Genomic DNA, 23,996 nt, shown 5'->3' on the forward strand with positions numbered 1-23,996 from the left:
AGTGAAACGTTAAAATTATAAAATCATCAAATGGACGATGAATAAAAAAAAAAATAGAAATGAAATCTTATTTCATTCGATAAACGATATCCGATATCGAGTGGGGCAAGATGATAGAGGGGATAAAAACTCTTCTGTTTGTTAATCTCTTCTTTCCACATCGATGCAGTGCTCGTAATTATTCCCCGTTCACCCCTCCGATTTCAGCTAGTGAAAAAGAGGTTCTAAAAGACGCGACGGCATTTTATCTGGCCGTAATACGTCCTTTGTGGAAAGAAATGGCAGAAAGAGACGAGCTGCTTTCAGAAGTTTTACACCGACTATAAAAAGTATTCACGGTTGAACAACGTTCAATTTTTATCTATAATTTTTCTTATATTTCGTATTTGTTGATGTACAAGGTGTTAATATTATTTGAAGAATATTTTTGAAGAGTCGATTTTGAAGATTAAAGCAAACACAAAAATTGGCATAGAAAAATTTCGATTGAAACTTGTTTATTAAGTTACAAGCAGTAAAGTTTGCGTTGAATAAAGGAAGACATATGTCTCGCTCTATATTTATCTCACTTGGTTTAACTTCGGCTAACTTCAATTGCTTGTAATTTAATAAATACGTCTCTATAACCTATATCTTTATATACAACCTTTTGTGTTTGTTTTAATTTCTAAAATCGATTTAAAGATATTCTACGAATGTAAATTAAATAACCTAATCTAACCAATTATATGTATTCAATATATATGTAAAAATTATTAAAAATTAAAAAATTTTAAATCAAAATATGTGAGAATTATATTTCTATAGATGAACAAAGATAAGATAAATAAGTAAAAATATCTTCGAGAATTCTAATCGTTTCATATCGTATAATTATAATTCGAAAACAAAAAAAAATTCTGAAAATATTATATGCAATTCTCGTTTCTTTGAAAGAGGAAACTTCGTTAAGTGCGAAGACTTAATTATTACGAATACTTGGGACAGCGAGAATAGACGGAATGTAACAGGAATGGAGAAGTTAACTCTCGTATCCAATCAGGAAGAACAATTCGTGTCGCATTTACATAAATACATAATTCTCGAGCAGTTCCCTTCGAGGTTTCGAATTACTCCCATGAAGCGGTTAGAAACTCGCACGGAAATGTCCAATGTGTTATTATTTAATATCAGTTTTAGCAGAATAGTCCAATTACAAACTTTACCAGTATTCCTATTTATTTCTAACGTGACACTTGCTATTTTTAAATCATTTATCCTATCATTATAATTATGAATTTTTCCATCTTATCGATCAAAATTAAATATTTGTTTTTTCTAACCTATTCGAAATTCTAATTTCGAAAAAATATTCGTTTAAACTTCAATCTAATATCAAAAAGAGCAATATTGACGGGATGGAAAATAAAGAATTCATATTTGAATGTGAAATTCCATATCACATTCAATAATAAATATTTGCATATATGTATATTTATATATGTAGACGTAAGTTGAATATTTAAAATATTTTAAATATATCGAATTAACAATATATTTGTTTCACGAACAGATTGTAATTTTTCGCGAATTATTGAAAATTATAATTTCCATTACGAAGTACCGCGCATTAAATAAATTTCCGTTTTTTAAAAAAAAAATCGAACAGAAATGGAAGTAATGAGTGTTACGTGGAAATTTCACTGGACGATACATTACGGTTGACATTTCATCAATTACACGATTCGATCGATCTTAGTTCAGTTTTTCATCGATGAATTAGTATCATAGTGCTATTAATCTTGTCTCAAGACAGAAAAACGAATGAACATCGAAAACAAGATCTGATCTTGGATATATAGAACATAATGTATAAATAGTAATGGAATTATATAAAATAGAAATTTTTAATAATATAAATTTTATTTCTAAGCATATTTTTCAAATATGGTGAAAGAATTTTATATTTTCGATTTAACTTTTCTTTGTTACGCTATATATTATATTCTTTTTAAAAAAAATTTGTATTGTATTATATTTCATTTTTTATTTGTAACTAGAATAACACTAGCACTACCAACCTAGAATATATATAGAATATATTACTAAATTATTACTATAGGAGGAATTCTTTTTCAAGATAAATTTTTCAAGATGACAATATTCGATTTTTTCCATTTCATTTTAATTATTAAATCAGGATAATAGAAATCAATTAATTAAATTTTATTTCTATATATTTCTTGAAATACGCATACAAATCGAAACTGTAATTTAAATCGAAACTGAAATTAATCAATTAGTTCGATAACAAACGAGTGGATATGAATTAAAAATTATCTTTTTAAAAAAACGATTAAAATGTAACGATTAAAGTAATTAACAATTACTCACATATTTTTCAGAATTAATGGAAATTTTTACATTGCACGTGACATAAAATTGATAATAATTGGAACGAAAAATTTAAACGTAATAACGTCCAATCAATAGACCCTTCCAAATAAAATGTATACATGGAGTTTATTTCCTAGTCTGTATTCACCACAGTTGAATTAAATTGAGATTTCAATCGAAGCGGAAATCACGTCCAAGAAAGACTCTGCTTCGATTCTGGACAGTTTCCAGCACCAAAAAAAAAAAAAATTTCGATATCACCTCAAAAAAAAAAAAAAGAAAGAAAAAAATGGAACGTTACCTCGTGAAAGTTCCCTACTATTCTCGAATAAATTTGCAAGTAGATCCATATGTGAATATACGATACATAAAATTTTAAAATAATATCCTCGAACTTAATAATATATACATATAATATTTATTTAGAATAATGACTTATAATATTTTTCAAATAAATATTTTTATAGAATTTTCAATTAATTACTCACTGTTTCTATTTCATTGAAAATCGCAAGTATAAAATTTTTGAATAATATACACGAGATCGTAAATCATCTTTCAAATTTAATTTATCTTTAAATCAACGTCAGGTAAAAACAGACTCGTCCTCAAAATAAGTTAATTTTATATGAAAATCTCGAAAGATTAATCAATAGATTTTAAGATTATAGATACCAAGAATCTAAAGGCCTGATCTACCAATTTAATAATCATAAATCACGATTTGAATTTAAATTACCCTCAAAATCAATGTCAGCTGTAACAAATAAGGCAACTTTCTCATCGACCAAGTATGAAAGCTATTCTTCTTAAAAAACCTATTTACCAGATTCTAGGATCTGGAATTCTACGAATCGTTGGAAATAGAAAAGCAAGCTATGTGATACGATGGAACGAATTTACAATTCGTAATCCAAACGGCACGCAACCAACTTTTTCCCAATAAACGAGGAGTTCGACTTCACTTCGGTCTCGGTCCTCCACTCTTTGTGGATTAGTTCGTATAAATTCAGTAGCCTGCTCGACAACCTCGAAGATTCACAAGCGTGCCTTCGATTCCTGACTCTTTACAGGATTATCGAGTAGGCGTTCGAACTTTGCCCTCTTCGGTGATATCTGACGAGTTTTAATGGAATTCCTTCTGGAGATTGACTTTCGTGCTTTCTCGCGAGAGGCCAATCCCCCTACCACACGTCGCGTACCTTTTCGATTATTCGGTGAAGATTTAAATAAAACCGAGACGGAATTTGAAATTTTAAAATACGTGACGAATTGATGATATAGATTTTAGAAAACTTCATGTTTTGTATATGCATGTTTTCATCCACGAGCTATCGAAAATTTAGGTTAAGTTTCGACGTTCGTACGAACGTCGAAAAATTGGCGCGAAATTTGAAATTTTTAAATACATAAATCGAATTCCGATATAACTTTTAAAACATTACGTTTGAGCATATATATATTTTTATCTAAACGTCATCGAATAATTAGGTTAGGATCACATGAGCGTCAAAAATACGGTTAGAAGATTTTCGTGTTTTGTAAACTTACAGTTTAATCTATAAGTCACTGAACATTTAGGATCAAGGTCATACGAACATCAAAAAACGGATATTTCTAATCCATCCTATATTTAAGAGCATATAAATGTGTAGTAAGCTACTATTATACTTTAAGAAAACATAACGTTCATTTCTTTAGTAATATATCGTAGTAATATAACACGATTTAAACAACAAATGAATATTATAATTGAAATATAATATTGGAATTAATAAACCGTTTGAATTATAAGAAATAGTATTTGGATTTATTAGCCACCACTTGAAACCGTTCTTGGTCATATATTCGGAGAGTTCCTAGAATTGGCCGACGTTATCTGATTCTGGCCCACTCAACTGTGCCTGCAAGGGCGAGAGTGAGAAATAGATAGTGCGAATGAGACAGAATATGCAGAGTAATAACCGAATATAAAGTCAGATCATTTTTAAGTAATTGAAATTAATATGAAAGTTAATATAATTTAATATCCTTTTTAATCATAAATAATTCGATTAATTCTTATTAAATTTATGCACATATTTAAAATTATGAACAATAACCTTTTTTTCAGACTATAAACAAGAATGTAAATCCTCTTTTCATTGAAAACAAAACAATCGAAAAGAAACGAGCAACGTTTTAAAAATCCTATGTATCGTTTAAAAAAATCTCACGAATGTACGAATGAAAAGATGCATTAGGAATTCACAGTATTTAGGTCAGTCACAGTCAATCGATTGCATTCGAATGGCTCATTATGGCCACGTTTCGCAATCATATTGCCATATGTAGTAGCTTCATAAGAACGAAGGAAAATAACGTAGAATATCCATCATCCTGGAAATAACTATGCATCTTTTCCGCATCGTTTCCTTTCCAACCGTTGATTCAAAATCGACGGAATAAAATCTAGTTATTGATTCATGCTTTCAAATCATTTTTTCTTTAATTTCTTTTTTTTTCTATTCTTGCAAATATGTATAAAAAATTAGAAAATTTATCTTTCTAATGATTTTTTTTTTGTTTTTCAAATGTTTGTCAGTTAAAAATTTTCTTAATATTTATTTAGAAAATTTTAATAAAACTTGATCTTTTAATCTTATGTATTTTTATATGTATTGTGAAACATACATATCTAGTTAGATTTAAAATAATATTTAACCTATAAATATAAGTAATAAATATAAATAATTAAATGAAACATATCTTATTCAAGATATCGAATAAAATATAATTTGAAAGATAAATTACAAGAAAAAAAAACCAAGATATAATGATATCTACATTTAAACATAATAAATGCTTAACTCAAATATATCAATCTTATATCAGTTAAATATTTATACTGATTATAATTATTTTGCAATTTCTACCAGTACTGCTCACATTTAATATTTATAATATTAAATAAAATAATACAAAAATTAACACTAGAACTACCAGCTTATAATAATTATTTAAATATTATTGATATAATAAAAATAAACAGACAATTGTACAATTACATTTTTATCTCAATAAAATACAATATGAATTTTATCAAAAATATTTTTATATTTTCAATAATTGTAAAACAAAAAAATATAAAATCCATTATTTTGTCGAATTTGATAATTCTAGCAATAATAAAATTCGTTTATTAAAATTCCAAATAAAGAGAAAATGAAATTATTTTGTAAAAATATGATCAGTAAACAAACTCGAGTATATCTAAATCATTAATTAATGACAAATTGCCAAATTTATGTATACATATGTTTACTTAATGCAACAATCATATGAAACAAATTATTTTAATCTCATTCTCTCTTCTCCCAAAGGAACAACTTAATTTCCATTTACTTACCAACAACATATTCTTAATACTCAAGCATTCGAGGATACGTTTGTTTAACATCTGTGTTCAGCTTCTTCACTTACCTGAAAAAATATTTAATTTTCAATTAAACGCCGTGGAATAAAAGTTGAAGAAAGAAATGAGAAACGCGATTCAAGACTAAGCTTTTCCATTATCGAGATAGAAAAACAATGAAACCTTATTTGGTATTTTCTTTTTCGTCATGCGATATCCGGTATTCCGTTCAGATTTCCGTTTTTGAGAAAACGGTATTTTTTATTGTAAGAAAATTCGAAACGTTCACCACAGTGAAATAACGTCTCTGCAACGGGGGAAACATTTCCTCCGCTAGCAGGTGAAACGAACACTGGAAAAATAGGATTCCTCATAGAGGATGAGAGGGCCACTCGACACTTTTCATCTCGCGCCCTCGAAAGACGACGCACACCCACACGCAATACGAGTATACTTGAGAGTATCGATATGAGCAATATCGGTGGACGATGTTTGATATAATTAAGAATTAAATAATAGAATTATTGAATTATAATTAATATTCAGATTAATATGCTATATAAGAGATAAAGTTCGCCAACTCGTCGTGCTACGAAATTACTACGTACTACTTCGTTGGCGAATGTCACTTTGGTTACCTTCAACATACTTCCTTTGGGAATGCACTGATGTTACTAGCATCTTGTCCACCTTTCAAGATAATTTTGGAACTTGCTCTTGTGGATTAACCTTTAGAGCTGCTATCATTATTTTTAATATGTTATTAATACGTAAAAATTCTATTCTTTCAATGTTTATCTCTGAGAACAGAAAAAAAAGTTATTAAATGAATAGGGAAAATTTCATTACGATTACTTTTAATCAAGAGTAATACGATGATAATTTTAAAGGCCATTCCACAAAATCATTGTTTGGAAACATGAACTATATATATATATATATAAATCATTGTAAATTTGAACTGGAATGATTTCAAAATATGTGAAATTATTATTTTTAATCTTTATCTCACAAAGAATGTGTACAAGCAGGTTAAACACATCCGACGGATAATATTTCAAAATGTACGTAAATACACGAGAGAAGTATCGAGTTTTGTGGACAATAAAGTTTACAAATTAAATTGGTGGCGACAGGTTCTCTCTTATGTCGTCGTAATGTCTTACTAAGATACTCGTGTTTACTTGCATTATTGCGCAAGATAACTGTTATCTAGATTAAATAATTTGTCACTGTTTTACAATCACTATTCCTTGGTAGCGATAACTGTATTTTCTAACGCGATATATTAATTAATTAAAATTGCACAACACACTTGAAACTATACTTCGAAGTACATCTTTAAACTATAATAACTATTATTAGTCTAGAAAAAAATTTTGTAATTCTATTTTACATTTCAATAATTCTAAATGAAATTAAGATTGACAATAATATTTTAATATTTTGATTGATTTTAATAGATCTCTTAGACTGATCGCATCCGATTATTAATGAACAATGCAAACTCTGAATCGAAAGGTTAAAATTCCGAATAATAACGAAAATACACGATCTCGCACGATCATACCCGAATTTTTCCGATCTGTCCCGATGGAATCGTACTGTCTATTTAAATGAATTTTCAAATAAACATGACACTTTAATTAAAGTTTATCATATATATTATAATTACTATGTAGTCAATTGGTCTTTAAAATTGTAAATATAATAGTATTTAAGAAATTTTACGACTTCCCGCAAGTCTAAAAATTCGCAATGAATCGTATAAAGAATATTTCTGACTAAGCTTCATCGTAAAATTGAACAATATTTATTTCTGTAATTTTTCAAAAACCCAAACAGTAATAATTTTGACGTATAGCGATAAGAAAATTCGATGGAAAGCATACCCATCAAACAAAGCTCATATCGCAAAAAAATTCCTTTCCCTATGGAATCGTGACGTATCTTTCATATTATCTAAAAAAATAAAAAAAAAAAAAAAAGAAAAAAGAGGATTTCATGATGATAAAAGTGATGAAACATTTTCTCTTTTTATTTTTTAAATTCTCACAGTGAACGTATTGAATTCGTTAAAATAAAAACTTTCTAACTAAAATGATCAAATATATTTTTTATCATCCAACATTGAAAATTATTATTGAATTTTATATTTATTATACAATCATTTTTTAGATATTTTAGCAAATATACAATTAATGATATTTTAAAATTATCTATTTAATGAAAAATTTATAATTTACAAAATGAATAAAATTATCGAGTAAAGATGTTCAAATATTATTTTCGACACAAGAAACCGTAGGAATGGAAATTAAGGTTTGCAAATGTAGCGAAGAAAAATTTAAAACTTCATATTTGATATACACGAGAGAATTGCAAGTCTAATTCCGGACTTTTACCCTCTTGCTTTACGATTTTTCTTCCACGTTTCCGCCAGAGTTAGCTATTCACAGCTTCAATTACCGTTACCACTACACTTGTATACGTAACTTGGGTGTAGCAATCTTCAATCTCATAAATTAAAGCTAATATTAAAATTAAGATTAAAATTAACTTTTTTATTCGAACATAATCTATATCCTATCATATTAGGCTCAATATTATTAAGTATAAGAGAAAATAATATTTTTTATTATAATGATAATAATTTATGATAAATTGCGAAATTTTCTTTTTATTTTTCATTGAAATCTCATATTCTAGAAAAAAAATTAATCATATTTTAATAATATGAAATAAAAATTTTAACTTATAAAAAATTTGGACAATAATAAAAAAATTTATATATATATTTCTAAAAATTAAAATTCCAGATGTCATGATTATCAAAAAATATTTGCTATTTTTCCATATAAATATATATCTTATCTTTCATTTCTTGTGCTGATTTCATTAAAAAAAAAAGTTATATAATCTTTCTCTGACAATGACAACTCTCTTTTAATTAACTCTTAAAATTTATATTTATATTCTTTATAATTATTTTTGTATTATTTGTTTCGAAACAATAGAATAACAATTAAAATTTTACTATCCAAAAAATCTCTCTTCAAAGTATACATACATAGTCATGTATGTATCTCTATCAATTTAAATATTAGAGTTATTATTTCACATCGATATTTGCGACAAAATAAAAAAAAAATTGCTGTTTAATTTTAATACAAATTAAAAGCTTTTCTGTTTTTTACTTTCTGCTAAAATACAAGCTCTAATATTCATACTCTTTTATAACATGAAAGAAACATTACTTAGTTTTCCAGTACTCGTTTAAATATAAAATCACTAGATAGATTTTTTTATTCACTGAAAAAAAACGGTCGTTTTTTGATGCAATTTTTATTTTCATTCGAACGACAAGCACAACGCTGCAACAAGGATTGCTGTTGTAACATGGTGTCCCTTTCCTGCTCGTGAGAAAATTAAGACAGAGTCACTTGAAAGAGTGGGGGGAACAGAGGACGATGGAAAGTTTATACGTGGAAATATTGCGCGTATACGTGTCAAGTTAGAGAACATAAAAGCGAAAAGAATGAGTAATACTCTCGATGGAACATTTTTATTCAACCCTGGGGGGAAAAACTAGGGGGGAGGAAAAAAGATCTTCAGGGGGATACGGATAAAACTACAGATAGTGGTTTTATGTGAAATCCAACAGAAACGAATTGTTCAGAGATACCGAATGATCGGACAGCTCACATCCGATCTATTTTTCAGAGATCGAAATTCGACAATCGACAACTTTCTTGTCACGCGATTATGTTTTATACATTCGCGTTTTTTGAAAGATTTGGAATTAACTGCGGATCAAACACTCAAAATCTTCAAAATTGTTTCAGAATTTGAAAAGTTTCGAGTTTTTAAAACTTTTGCAATTTTTGTGATTCGAAATTTTTAAAAGGAAATAAAGATTAATTTTTATAAAAATTATTTTTGTTTTCAGTTTTAAAATTAACTAGAAATGGGATACTTAAAATCTTGAGATTATTTTAGAATTTAAAAAATTTCGACTTTTCGAAACTCAAAAGTTTAATTGATATTAAATTTTAAAAATTTAAAAGTTGAAAATAAGAAATCCACCATTTTAGATAAAATTGATGGAATTTTGTAATTCTCGAAACTTTTACGATTTCAAGCTCTCAAGAGAGAAAAAGTCTATATAGTTCCTTGAAATTTGATGGAATTGCTTTGCGAAAAATCGTAAAGTTTTACAAAAACCTATAAAGTGATCTTCCAAGTTCCAGTGAATTCTTGTTGAAAGATTAGACCCGTGACAGTGATGCTTTTGCAGTATTAAAGTTGAACATGTTTGAAAACGAGGAGAAAGAAGATCGAACGAACTACATCATCTTTCGATTGCTTCTTCTACCTCTTTTAAAGACACGGAAAGAGAAACCAATCTCGTTCAAGTGAATCGACGATTGTATCAAAGGTTGAAGTCATCAGACATATTTCGTTTTTCATAATTCATCGATATTTTTCGTAATTATTCAATGTACATATTCGAAACTTTTCGATTAACCTTATTTTTGGAGCACATTATTATATAATTTTCTTTTAATACGTTCGAAATTTAAAATAATTAAAAAAAATTTAGAAATATCGTTACACAAAATTATTAATCAAAGTTTTAATGATTTTAAAGTTTAATGAAAATGAAAAATAATCAAATTTTTATATATTTTACAAAATAAATATAAATATATTTTACAAAATATAAAGAGAATAACAATTGTTCTAAAAAAAATATTTAATTCTAAAAAGCTTTGTAAAAGTTTTTAATTAAATAAAAAATATACAACTGTTATTATCAATCCTTTTACTGAATATAAATTTCTATTAATTATATATTAATTATTATACTGATTAATTTAAATCATAATTGAATTATATTTAGTGTATTTTAAAATTTTTAAAATAATACATGTGATTTTCTCTAAAAAAATTTTATTTTTGTTCGAAACATTTATATAAATTATCTATTTCAAATTGAACAATAATAGCTAAATTCCTATAAAGAACTATCGTAATAAGATAATAATTTGAATCGTTTGAATGGCGGCATACAAATTTCAAATTAGAGAATCATACGATCTGACAGCGCTTAAACGGAAAAATAAATTCAAATATAAATGACTTGCCATGTGTTGTTGAATAATTTGATGTTGATCCATTGTGTTCCTTTTAGAAAGTAATTTCACAATCTTCACGGTGCAAGAAAACTCTTGTCAGCACCAAAGTAAAAGGAGGGAAATTGTAAAGCGACTGCAAGTACAATATTCACGAAACAAGACGCGGCGAAATACTGAGGCAAAGCCAGACCGTTTCTACACTGACTCTGTGTATTTGCGTCTCAGGTGGGGAGAAGCTCTACGCATGCGCGCCAATGTTCGCAGTCGAATGATTACAAGACTGAAGATTTTGAAAAAACATCCCTAGGGATTCTCATTATCCGTTCAATCTGCTTTTTATCATTTAATTTTCTTCAAATTAAACTTTTTCTGATTTAGTTCTCGATTGATTAAGATAGATAATGAAACGTTAAAATAATTTTTTTATTCTCTGTTATATCGAGTTTAATAACGAATATTTTCATACTGATAGTTATTTTTATTCTAGTATAATTGTAATAATAAAAAAAAATATATTATTATAATTATGTTGTGTAGAAAGAAATTTTAGATTTTTATAAATTAATTTTCAGAATTAAAGAATTGATTTATATAAATTTATTAATATCTATTTAAAATTTAAAAAAAAATTATTTAACAAATAATATTATATTTGATAAATATAATTCATAAAAAATTGTTTTTATCTCTACAAACTATTATATTTTAAAAAATTCAGTATAAAAATGCAGTCGTGCTTTAAATCGTTTTCATTGCCGTTTTCAATGGAAATGTTTTTCCAAGTTATCTACAATTTTCCATATTTTGCACATGTAGAACATATAAATGTAAATTTTCTTAAATCTTATTTTCTTAAAGAAGCTGCTTTAGAAACATAGAATGTTCGAGAAATTGTACGTAAAATCTTATGCTTGCACAAAAATTCACAATATACAAGTTATCGATATTTAATTTTCAACTAATCTAATTATTTTATTATCAACTTATATGCACTTTCAATGATAAATATAATATCTCAATAAAAATAAGAATTTAAATCTACAATAATTTTCCCAATAATTCTCACAAATTGAAAAGAATATATAAAAGAAATTAAAATTAAATCAATCTTTAATATTGAAAATCAATAATTGTATAAAACTAATATTCAATTTTACTCAAAAATACTTCTCTTAAAATAAATATAATATAAATAACCGAATTTGGATATCCATCTAAAGAGATATATCGTTATATAATCGACGGACCGATAAATCGCGAATGTTCATAACCAATTACAAATTCTGCACGCGAATCAAGGATTTCGGAAATTTAATTGACCCTTCCACTTCTCTCTCTCTCGTTCGTCACGTTTCCTCGTACGCGACAAATTAAATAGAGAAAATCACCGCAGGGGAGCACGAAGGAAAAAGGAAAAAGTCGACGTCTATCCCACCCCTTTAGGTGTGCGTAAGGTCGGTCGCAACGAGTGCATTTAGCCCGTTTTTTGGCACAAAGAACTACAACCCAGCAGAGTAGGGGCGAATAAGAGAGTCTATTGTTTCCTGTTCGATAGTATACTCCGGCCACTCGAGACACCCGGTATATTTGAGCGGGCGTCCTGCAAGGGGCGTCTCTCTGACTATCGCCAATAATTGTTCCTTATCAAAAGGGAACGAAACAGGCGTCGACCATATGCGAGCCACAACACGCAGCAATTAAAACCTACCATGATTTTGACCCGTATACGTAGTACCTTGCACGATATGCTCGTCTGTTCCAGTTATTCTACAAATTACAAAGGGCATGATGTTTCGCGAATTTTCAACGCGTCATTTGATTCCGGATTATATTTTGATATTCTTTTGATATATATTTTTAAATAAAATATTATACATATATGTATATGTATATGTATATTTAGAATTTTTTTTATTTTACAATAAATGTCTTTGTTTTTTGAAGAAATTGATGAAAATTTCAAGTTTATATATGTCTTGAAATAATGTAAGATACTTTAGCTAACTGAAAGATAATATATTTTTGAATTTTACATATAAGATTTATTTTTTGTAAATTTTTAATTTTTTTTTCTTTTAAATAATCATGTTTGAAATTATTTTTATCCAAATATATAGTAAGTACAGAAAAAAATGCCAAGATATATAATAATAATAATGATTAAAGAAAATGAAACATAACCTAATTACATTAGATCAAATTTAAAAAGCCACATTTGTTATGATTATCATAATGACGCAGATAATGAGATAACATGGAAATGGACGGAAGGATCTTGTCTGTGTAATGAAAATTATTGCAACGAAAAAGGATAGGAAAGAGGAAGTGTATATTCACAACGCATGCCTTGATCACATGCATTCTGTATCAACTCAGCAGCCAAAGATAAGAAACTACTGCCATTCTATGTTTAAAAGTAGTTTGATATTAAAGAATGGTATATTATTAATGACAAATTTGACTTACTGTAAATATTTATTATTAATTTCTAGAATTAAATATTATTTATAAGAAATATACGTATTATACATATAAATATATATATATATATATATATATATATATATATATATATATATATATATGTAGAACTTCATATAATAATTGTGAAATTTTTAACTTTGAAATCTAGACTTCATTTTATCAAGACTTTAAGATCACGTCGCAATACATTTTGAATATATTTTATCATCAATTATGCTAATAAAAAAAATATAAATATATTTATACGAGAAAAATGAAATATCAGAAATATTGAAAATTCAAAAAGAAAAAAAAAAAACTAAAAATGAAAATTCATCTTTCAATATTATCCAAATTATTCATATATAATTATTCATAAATTATTCGTATTCATCTATTTTTTTATTGTGATATTCGAAGAAGATATTTAGATGATTCTTTTTAAATGAAAAATGTTTTATGTTACATATTAGAAAATGTTATTTTTTTTTGTGATGATAATAAAATATACCTAACGAATGCGTGAATTTCTCGACAGTGAGAAACTATGAAATCTCAAGAAGCTCGATATAATTTGGAGAAGTCTAAAGTTAATTTCATAACGTGAAAACCCAGGAAAATTTTCATTCATCCATTCAACAAGTTTAACAAGATCTCAGCTAAAGAACGTTTCTAATCTGAAAAGATCAACCAACAAATCCTGAAAGCAAGAGTTTTGAAGTGTGTGAACTGCAAACTAAGTATTTAATGAACGGCTTACCACTTTACTCTATTGTTTATCAACGGGAAGCGCTGAAACTTTTCATACTCAATTTCATATTCTTGGAATTACCAAATTGTGAGTTTTATATTTTTTACCTTTTTTCATTTTAAAAAACTTCTTTTTTTACATTATATACATATAAAAAAAGTATAAAAATATGAAGAAGCGATATTGAAAAAATTATTCTCTACATTTTATTAATTTATACATTCTTATACAAAAATTGGGTTAGTTTTTTAAGTAAATGTTTTCGTTTTCTCATAAAAATTTTCAGCCACATATTTTCTTTCTTTATTAAAATCCAAGTTTTGATACCTAAAAAATTATTTTCAAATATTATTATTAATAATATCTATTAAAAAAATAACTATTTTAATTAAAAATTCAAATAATTATATTTTAAATAATAATATTATCTATTATTATACGGAATAATAATTATTTCGTCTAATTATTTTTATATATTATATATATATGTTATTTTATATATTATATTATATAATATACGTTTCAATAATTATTTTCTACAGCACGATTTCTCAGTATTATTGAAATGCATATTATTGTGATAGCAATTTATGTCAATACTTTTCTTCTATAAACAATAGCTCTATTCAAAAAGATTACGTACAAGCGTTATTTTGTACCTTTCATCACAGAGAGTTGAGTGGATTGATGCTCGCCAATCAAGTTTGCAACTGAAAATTTACTACTACAATTCGGCTACAGCATTCTCTACGCTTCGTCGATCACCGCAGCCCATCAAAAGGACTCTTCTATCGTGAAATTTAGTAAATTTATCTGCACAGCACTTACCATTGTAACACGCAAAATTCGGATCTCTGTTAAAATTTATCCTTTCAAAAATTATTCGAAATACAAAAAAGGATTCGGAAACAAAAACATTACTTATATTTTTACTAAAAACAAAAAAGATGAATTATAGTTTCTTACTTGTTCAGCTAAAATCTTTATAAAAATATTTATGTTTGTCAGTATCCAAAATTCAATGCATTCGATTTACTATTCCAATAATTCTTTAATAATGTAATTTTAAATGTGAATCGATATAGAAAAAAAAAAAATGTAATGTGAATAAAGAAAAATGAGAAAAAATGAAAAATTTTAAAATTTGTTTATGAAAATAAAAAATTTTAAATTTTATTACAATTAAGATTTTTAAATGAAAAAATTTTTTTTTTTTTATATAAGAATTAATCGAAAAATTTTATTCTTATAAAAAAATAATAAATGAATAACCTAACCTCAATTATTTTCGTAATTAATAGATTGATTTTTATCGTGAATAGTCCATTTTTACATTTCTATTTGAATTTTGGAATATTTTCGGAATACAATTCTAAAATCCATTATCTTTGTATGCACCTAATAGCATTTGGCAGGAAGAGCCTTCATAACGGATTTTTCGCAAACAGGAAAATGTGACGTAAGAAAAGGTTACACTAGGGATGCATCCTTTTCTTACAAGTTCCCTTCATAGCATTCTTTGATCAAGCGAAAAGTGCAAGATCTTATCCAGCACTTTTTTCGCGATCCTTTCTATAGCATAACTATGACTTCACCTGAAAAGAAATTTCATTCTTGAAAATTTTAAGATATTCACATGAAAAAATAATATTTCTAATATATTTTTTATGATTTGAGAAATCAAAAATTATATCAAAATTTTGAATTATATCTGGAATAAAAATTTTATAGAAAATATTTTTATATTTATTCAATATTTTTATTCATATTAAAAATTTTTTTTTTTAAATTCCACAATTACCATTTAAAAGATTTTTTAGAATCAATAAAATTAAATTATTTCTACATCAAAAGTATTAATTATATATAACAAGTAATTAAAAGAAAAAAGCAACGAGAATATATGCATGTTAGAATAAATTTATATATAATAGCATTAAATAGCATTTAAAAATATTTAATAGTATCTATACCACAATTTATATTTATATTATATTAAATTACATTTTCAAAAATTTTTCTTTAATAGTAATATCTATTAAATAATTCAAACCTTTTTCCATGTAAACGCACAAGTATTTGATCGAATTATGTTATGAATGAAAATTGAGGTTATGTTATATTATATATATATATATATATATATGTTATATTTCAGATATCTGTTCGCTGTCATATAAATAGCACTTTTGGTACAAACTAACTAATTTTATAATAGTACTACTATAAATAGTACTACTACAAATCGCTTTTTCGTTTCCATCGTAGAACACTTTGAATTCCGAAGTCAACATAGCGTCTCGCCAGGAAGGACGTAGCGGAACGAATAATTTTCATTTTAATTACTTTTGCACGTGGAAAGGTTTCGCGGATAACGAACGTTAGTTTTGTCCGATACGAAATAGAGAAGGAAGCTTTTTCAGTTTGTGACGAGTCACGCGGCAAAGTTAATAAATCATTCGGTAAAGAAACGACACCTCGAAAGGCCCACAGGGTATAAGGAACGACAGAGGGCAGGAGGAGCAAAATTTATCGCGTTGCAGCGTCCTCCTTGAAAAGTCAAGTGACGTAGATTTGCGTGTTTCTTTTCAAGACGTGAAAAACTTATGTATCTTAAATGTCCAATTATTTTCAAACTTCGTCTATGCAAATTTTTTATTTTCTTTACTGGAAAAAAACTAATACAATTAAAGCAATTGTGGAATTAAAAATATGTACATAATATTAATGAGATTGTGAATTAAAATGGTTATAGAGGTTATGAAATAAAATTATACTGCTTTTTTCTCGTAATATATTTGGAAAATGAGTTGCATATTGTATCATTGTGTATATGTGATATAATTTTAACTTAAATTAAATTGATGAAAAATGTAATATGAAAAGAGATATTTTTATTAGGAGAATTTAAATTACTTATAGATGCTGTTATTAAATCTTTATGTAAATTCTGTTATTAAAACTATTACTATGTAAATTTTATATAATTATTATGTAAATTTTTATTAAAACTGTTTCATTTTTATATTGGAAAAATTCTTATATAAGTTATATTAATTTTTATATCTTATATAATTGAATTACAATTTCTAATAAGTTTTATTAAAGCAAGTTTTATTAATAATTTTGATCCAAATGTAGATATATATATAAAATATTGATTAATTGATTTATCAGTTGATCTATTAATTAGTTGATTTCGTAACGAAATTTTTATTCTCGTTTGTATAAACTTGTGAGGTTAAATGAAATTATATGAACATTAGATGGACAATGAGAGAGATTAGAAATAAATAATTAAAATTAGGAAGAATATAGATAAGAGCATGTATTTAAAATAGCTCGTTTTGGATCATATGGACATAATTATGTCAGACTTCATTCTTTTTTCGATTCACAAAACGGAAATCACAAATTGTTATTTCAATCCTTTAAATATTGCATGATTTGCTTTTATTATTTTCCAGCATATTTTTCTATATTTTAACTTTTCTTCATATTTTTATGCATTTTTTTATATTTTAAATAATTTTATCACAAAAATAACCAATCGAATTATATTATGTATTACAAATTAATTTATTACACACTATTTATTTTACTGCGCATGCGTCAAAGATAAAAATATGAAAGATAAAGATTGTAATATTAGAAATTTAATTTAAAATTAATTCAAATATAATCGATAATTATTAATCATATTTAGTATTATTACTTATTTAATTATTTACTAATACTATTTTAAAATTATTTGAATTAAGCATAATGAATAAAATGTATCAAATTAGAATCAATTAATTTATTTTAAATTTAAACCCTATCGAAATTGCATAAAAGGAATTTTATTAAATAAGTTAGTTTTTTTTTCATTCTCTAGAGAATTCTATTTCATTATTATTGAACCTGATAGATTTACACTCAACAGGTGTTCTTAAAATCACGCGAAAAGTAAGTAATAAGACAAAGAAATAAAAAAATTAAAAATCATTGTTTAATTTACGAATAAAATATTTTATTTTTTTTATTTCTGTAAATAATTATAAAAGAATAAATATATAGAAATAAAGAAAATATTTAATAAAAAATCTACTCTCCAGAAAAATTAATATAATGTAACGTAGAGAAATATAGCATAGTTATCATTTTTTAAGTATAATATACATCTATATATCATTTTAAAGGTTGTCATTACTTTATAATACACTGATAGTCTTTTAAAGTGATAAAACTGCATAAGTTCCAAAAGCTTCCATGAAAGTTTGAACAAGAAGTAAATCCACAAAGATTGTACGTATAAATCCAAAGAAGTTTTGATGAGTACTGAATTCAAAAGGGTTGTGTAACTTTCATAAAAATGTATCATTTTTATAAAACTCTATACTCCATTTATTAAGATTGCAAATATAATACATTTTTCATTTCAAAATTTCAAAATAAAGGGTATTATACAAATGAATGATTAAAGGCTATTATTAAAGATTTGTAAAAAAGAAATAATTACCCTTATCTTCATTATTATTTTACATTATTATCTCTATATATTATGAAAAAAAAATAAATACAATTTATTTAAAATACATGGTTTTTCTTTATATATTATAGTTATTATTGTTGACATAATTGACATTTAATTGACTAATGACTATTGACATAATAATATTAAAAATTTCAAAAGATAAATTTATTTCTAATATTTAAAAAAATCTAATTTTTTTTTCTTTCTTTAATGCTATTGATACATTAAGAATAACAGTAACTTACAAATTATTACTTTTATTATTTTTAACAACAATGATAAATTTTTAAACTTTTTAAAAATAATATCATTAATTATTAATATTTAAATAAAAGAATAAAATCTAAAGTTTAAAATGAAAAAAAAAGAATAAATAGAAAATACAGAAAAAAATCTAAATTGCGTGACGAATGTTTTTTTACTAAAACGCTTGATCTATTCTGTTTGACCGATCGAAGAATACGTACTCGAAGGCATGCCCTCGATATCGTGTAAAGCACTGATTAAAAATTAACTCGTCAGAGTGAAGAGTCTACGTGCTCGACACCATCTGGTCCAACGAGTTTCATATTTTCCGACATTATTCGAGCATTGTTGAAAAATCGTATGACAAAACCGTGACATTGGTTAAATGTCGAGTATAATCTGATCAAAACCATAAACGCATATGTATTGTATATTCGAGAATCACTGTGAAAATATATTATTCACATGAAAACTCTTTTCCATACGATCGAAAAGTGATTCTCTTTGACATTTTTATTTTCTACAATTTCGTATTTTACATATAGCTTCTTTTATAGAATATATAATATTTATCCACATTTCTTGTTCTATTTTTGGTAGAATTCTTTTTCTCGTAAAATCAAGTTTGATAATGATGAAATTATAAGTAATTATAATTATAATTATAATTATAATTAAATAAACTTAACAAAATATACTTTATCATTTAAAAAATTAAAAATAATTTAACATATTTTGTGCTATTTTAGACTTCTTATATCTAAAATTAAACAATTTTTTTTTATTATTAAATAGGTTCTTTTAAAAATTTAAAAAAATTTTAAGATATTAATAATTTCTCCATTATACATGATTCGTCAAATTAAATTTTTCCAATAATAAAAATCCAAAAAAAACAACAATTTAAGTATCAAATTTCGCTTAATCATTAAATGAAACTGTAAAATAAATTAATCGATAAAATAATATTTGCGTATAAAAAAATAAATTCAAAATTAAATGTCTGAATAATAACGTGAATAACCAATATTTCAAGCAGAAATTGATTACAGTGATTCGAATCAATATTTAATCGTCCTTATCTCTTGATGTTTACGTGTATTATTTTCTACCTAAAATCGAACCTTTCGGTGCGGAAATCATTTTCTAGATATAGGAAGGGGAGTGCTCTCACGGAAATCGTTTCCTCGGTAAACCGATAAAGGGGCTCTAAGCATTAAGGATCTCTTGCCGTTTCAACCAGTCTTGAAATTTCTCTGAAAAAAATGCCAGAATCATGGTTCGAATTGTTTATTTAATTGCAAAATAATTATCGATGCTTGAAACTCGGATGAAAATTCAATTCTAACTGTATTTCCATATGAAAAACAAATGGCGAAATTAATGATGTAATATTTTAGGTGAAAAATGTGAAAAAAAAAAGTGAAAAATACGATGAAGAGAGAAAGAAAGAAAGAGAGAAAAAAGTGACCTGAAGCTTTCACGATCGAGTGGTGCTGTCGTAAATTTTTTTTCGGACGAAGTAGACACTTTATGTTTAGTTAACTTGAATGTCTCTTCAAAAAGAAATTCCTATGGCTAATGTTTCTATAAATGAAGATTATTTAAAAAAATTATTGGAAAGACGATGAAAATATGACTCGTAATATATATGTACGGTTACGCCTAGTTTTGCAATTGGCAATTCGGTTAATAACGATGCAAAATTGATATTAGAGAATGATATATGACTTACTGGCTGATAAAATTAATGGTATTTAGCGACTTAATACTTTTCAATATAATTTTGCCATATCTAAAAAAATTCAAAAGTCTTAAGTAGAATTTTATAAATTCTGACTATTCAAAATTAAAAATATATTTCTTTCAATTTGTTATCATGAGATAAACACACAAAATGTTAAAATACATGATATTTTTGAAGATAATTAGTCAATGGTCAGTAAATGGTCAGTGAGTAATGAGCTAATGGTCACTTAGTGGTCAGGTAATGATCAGATAGTGGCCAGAGAATGATTAGTAAGTAAACAGTGACCTGTTTTATTGGAACACTTTATATATTTTATTGCATTGATTTAAAATGAAAATTATTTGAAAAATTATTTAAATTACTTTATAACTGTTTATTTCTTTAAAAGTTCAAATAAAAATTTATCAATTCAATAATTTCTAATTATAATCATATATAATTTTCATTACTATTTTTTACTATTTTTTTTAATCTTTAAACTTATTGCAATAAAAAATATATTGTAATTTGCTGCAAAGAGCTCATTCAATTACAACTACAGAATTTATTTTTTGCTCCCATAAAATGAAATTTAAAGAAACAGAAAATAAAAAATAACTCATAAAATTACCCGTATAATTAATAACTAACACACACACATACACGTAACTCGATCAGAGTATAAAATTCTTCCTTTTTTCCTCTCAATAAAAAATATAAGAAAAAAAGAAAAGAAAGAAAGAAAAAAAAAAATAAAAACCAAGTATAAAATCACCCGTGCAATTAGTAACCGATGTACACGCGCACGTACAGCTCGAAACAGTTACCATCGGGGTATAAAATAAATAGCTCAATCGGTATCTAATTCCCACGAGGATACACCAGTTACCCAGTCAGCCTGTCTCACAGTGATCAAAACGCGATCACAGTATTACGTAACGTGCAACGAACGATGTCATTGATACAACCCTTTCGATGTGTTAGAAGGGTACGAAATCGAGGGATAGAAAATGGACACGACCCTAATTTCCACCTCCACACCCTTCACACACACACACACATACACTATTCCAAACTGTTCTCTCTCGCCTCTGTCTCCCTTTTATTCCTGGATAGCGGGCACAATAATTCCATTGTTTCTGGCAATTAAGCGACAGGAGGACGCGAATAGTCGAAGAGTCCACGAGAGGGTAGGGCACCCCCGAGGACCCGGCGCGAAGTGATCTCGTGTCCAGGACACGGGATCACCTCTCTCTCGATCGAGACACGTGATTGGCCGCTATTGTGGTCTCTATGATTCTCGACAAAGGGACTCGTCGGTCTCCGGGCTGTCATGGTGCCTTATTGTCTTTCGATTTGTTTGCGTTATTCGCCGCGCGGAGGATACACCGCCTGCCCTCTGAAACTTCGTGAATATCGAGATGATTTTTTTTCTTTTTTTTTTTCCGTCTTTTCGATTTCCTTCTTTCGAATAAATTCTGCGCTTTTATTTGTGGAAAATAGGACATAGATGATATATAGGTGAATAATGCAAATTTTTCTGTTAGATAAAAAGTTCGATTCGAAAATTGTAATTAAACTAAAGTTACATAAGGTTATAAATTGGTTATAAATTTGATGAAATATAATTGACACGTGTCCCATTGAAAATATAAAAATATTTTTGCTTGAAATGACTTGATTAGAATAACGTTAAATCAGATGAATATTTTTGAAATATATCGTATTAAATAAACGATACAATTTGATTAAATAATTTTTCCTTTACAAAGGATTAAAAGTAATATTCAAAAATATTCTTCCAATCTCATATAAGATATATCCAGACCTGATTCGATAGAAGTTTTTCAATTTTTCGTTTTACTTGCCGAGACCAACGAATATTCCTTGGAAAGAGCTCATGTTAAACAACGGAACAACGTTAGCATCGTGCAATAACGTTCGTTCTAGCGGATAAAGCATCAAAGTACAAAGGATTAAGAGGTATCGAGATTCCAACGAGAGCCAAGATCGATACCTGCGCCTGTCTTATGGTAGACAATGCGAGAAACGAAGACGAGATGCGAGACACGATATCCTATCGATCTCGGTCCCGGGAGAATTGACCTTCTCTCAGGCCTAAAGATTATTAGATAACCAAGAAAGCCTTTTTTTGTCATTTTATGGTGGAAAAGAAGAAATGACGGAAGAAAATTTTTATTCGTTACACTTTATTCAATCGTTCTGATTCTATTAGGATAATACGTCCCGAATTAATTTTTACAAGGATTGCAGATTTATCAGAATTTTCCTATATTACCGACAAGGAACTATTGGGATATAGAGTCATATTAAGAATGAGATTATACATATCCATCTCATTTCGAAAATTAAATTTTCAAGATTATTTTTCTTTTGTTTATTATATTTTGCATTATTATAAATGTATTTCAATAAGTTGAAAATTCTTTTTTCAATATAATTTAATCTTCTATCACAAAAGAATAGTGATAGAATTTTCTTGGTTATCTAATAACAAATTTTTTTTAACGAATTATATCTTTTTCAAATTATTGTTGATATTATTCGAGAATTTTACAAATATCCAGTGAAAACATTTTGTATTAGAAAATGGAATGAATAAAGTCATTAATATTTTTTAACGTAATCTCAAAAAAGAAAGCAAAATGTGATAATAAAATCATAAAAGTTGACGTATCATTGATGCAATATTAGTGTAAAATAAATATTTCGCAGTCATGAATGAATATTATTGATATGGCAAAATGATTAAAAAGAATTGAAATTGGATGATGTGTTACTTTAATGGAAGGCAAAAAGAATTTATCATCTAATGTATTATTTACAAAACAATTGCAAAACCATTTAGCACAATAATTCACTAGCTAGTAATATTAATTATAGACTTTTTTTTACTTTGAGAAATTTAATATAAAAATATTCTTTTTTTTTTTTTCTAAATAAGAATCGCAAAATAATGACGATAGCCATACGAGAGCACACCAATACAGAGAAGGTTAACCACCCTTGAAATAAGAAACTTTAGGATGAAATTGATCAGTACACGAAGCCTCATTGAACCGCAAGATTGGTAAAACCTCGATTCCCTTATTCAATATCTTCAAGTAATACCAGTGAGAAAATAAATTTAAAAATTGAGACTCTGAAATAAATTAATATAATGCGATTATCATGAGTTATAAAATATGAAAAATTTTAATAGTAAATTAATTTCGTTCATCCGATGAAAAATTTGAGAATTTCAGTATATTAGCTTATTTAGTATTAAAGTATTCGACTTGATTAATTGAGCCACTATGATGGCGTCCAGACACAATTATTCGAAAATTATTTCTGAATATTGCGTTAACATTTAATGTATC

General features: G+C 26.5%; 1 protein-coding gene and 1 long non-coding RNA gene across 12 annotated transcripts in view; both read right to left on the bottom strand.

Moving 5' to 3' along the window:
- LOC107994797 (matrix metalloproteinase-2) overlaps positions 1–23,996 on the bottom strand; it is a 124,002-nt gene that overhangs the window by 53,896 nt on the left and 46,110 nt on the right. Inside the window, exons 1-2 of one of the 9 annotated variants that reach the window (XM_062079322.1) lie at positions 10,918–11,088; positions 5,765–5,838 (exon numbers count right to left, since the gene is read on the bottom strand). The exons of 4 other annotated variants lie outside the window; for them this stretch is intronic. The gene's annotated coding sequence lies outside the window, so the exon portion shown is untranslated. Of the gene's footprint in view, positions 1–5,764; positions 5,839–5,953; positions 7,764–10,917; positions 11,089–23,996 lie in introns of those variants that run through there. 4 more of the 9 variants (XM_062079333.1, XM_062079321.1, XM_062079340.1 and 1 more) reach the window with 4 other exon arrangements.
- Positions 13,315–17,910, bottom strand: LOC107994802 (uncharacterized). 3 transcript variants are annotated; one of them, XR_001765394.3, is made up of 5 exons: positions 16,176–17,910; positions 15,521–15,717; positions 14,782–15,054; positions 14,132–14,449; positions 13,315–14,048 (listed from the first exon to the last, which is right to left on the bottom strand). It is a non-coding gene; the product is annotated as an uncharacterized LOC107994802 (long non-coding RNA). The 3 variants fall into 3 exon arrangements; XR_009831165.1 differs by having other exon boundaries at positions 14,782–14,976; positions 15,400–15,717; XR_009831168.1 differs by having other exon boundaries at positions 14,782–14,976; positions 15,089–15,717.

The sequence above is a fragment of the Apis cerana genome, linkage group LG1, assembly GCF_029169275.1.
Source record: "Apis cerana isolate GH-2021 linkage group LG1, AcerK_1.0, whole genome shotgun sequence".
Taxonomy (NCBI): Eukaryota; Metazoa; Arthropoda; class Insecta; order Hymenoptera; family Apidae; genus Apis; species Apis cerana.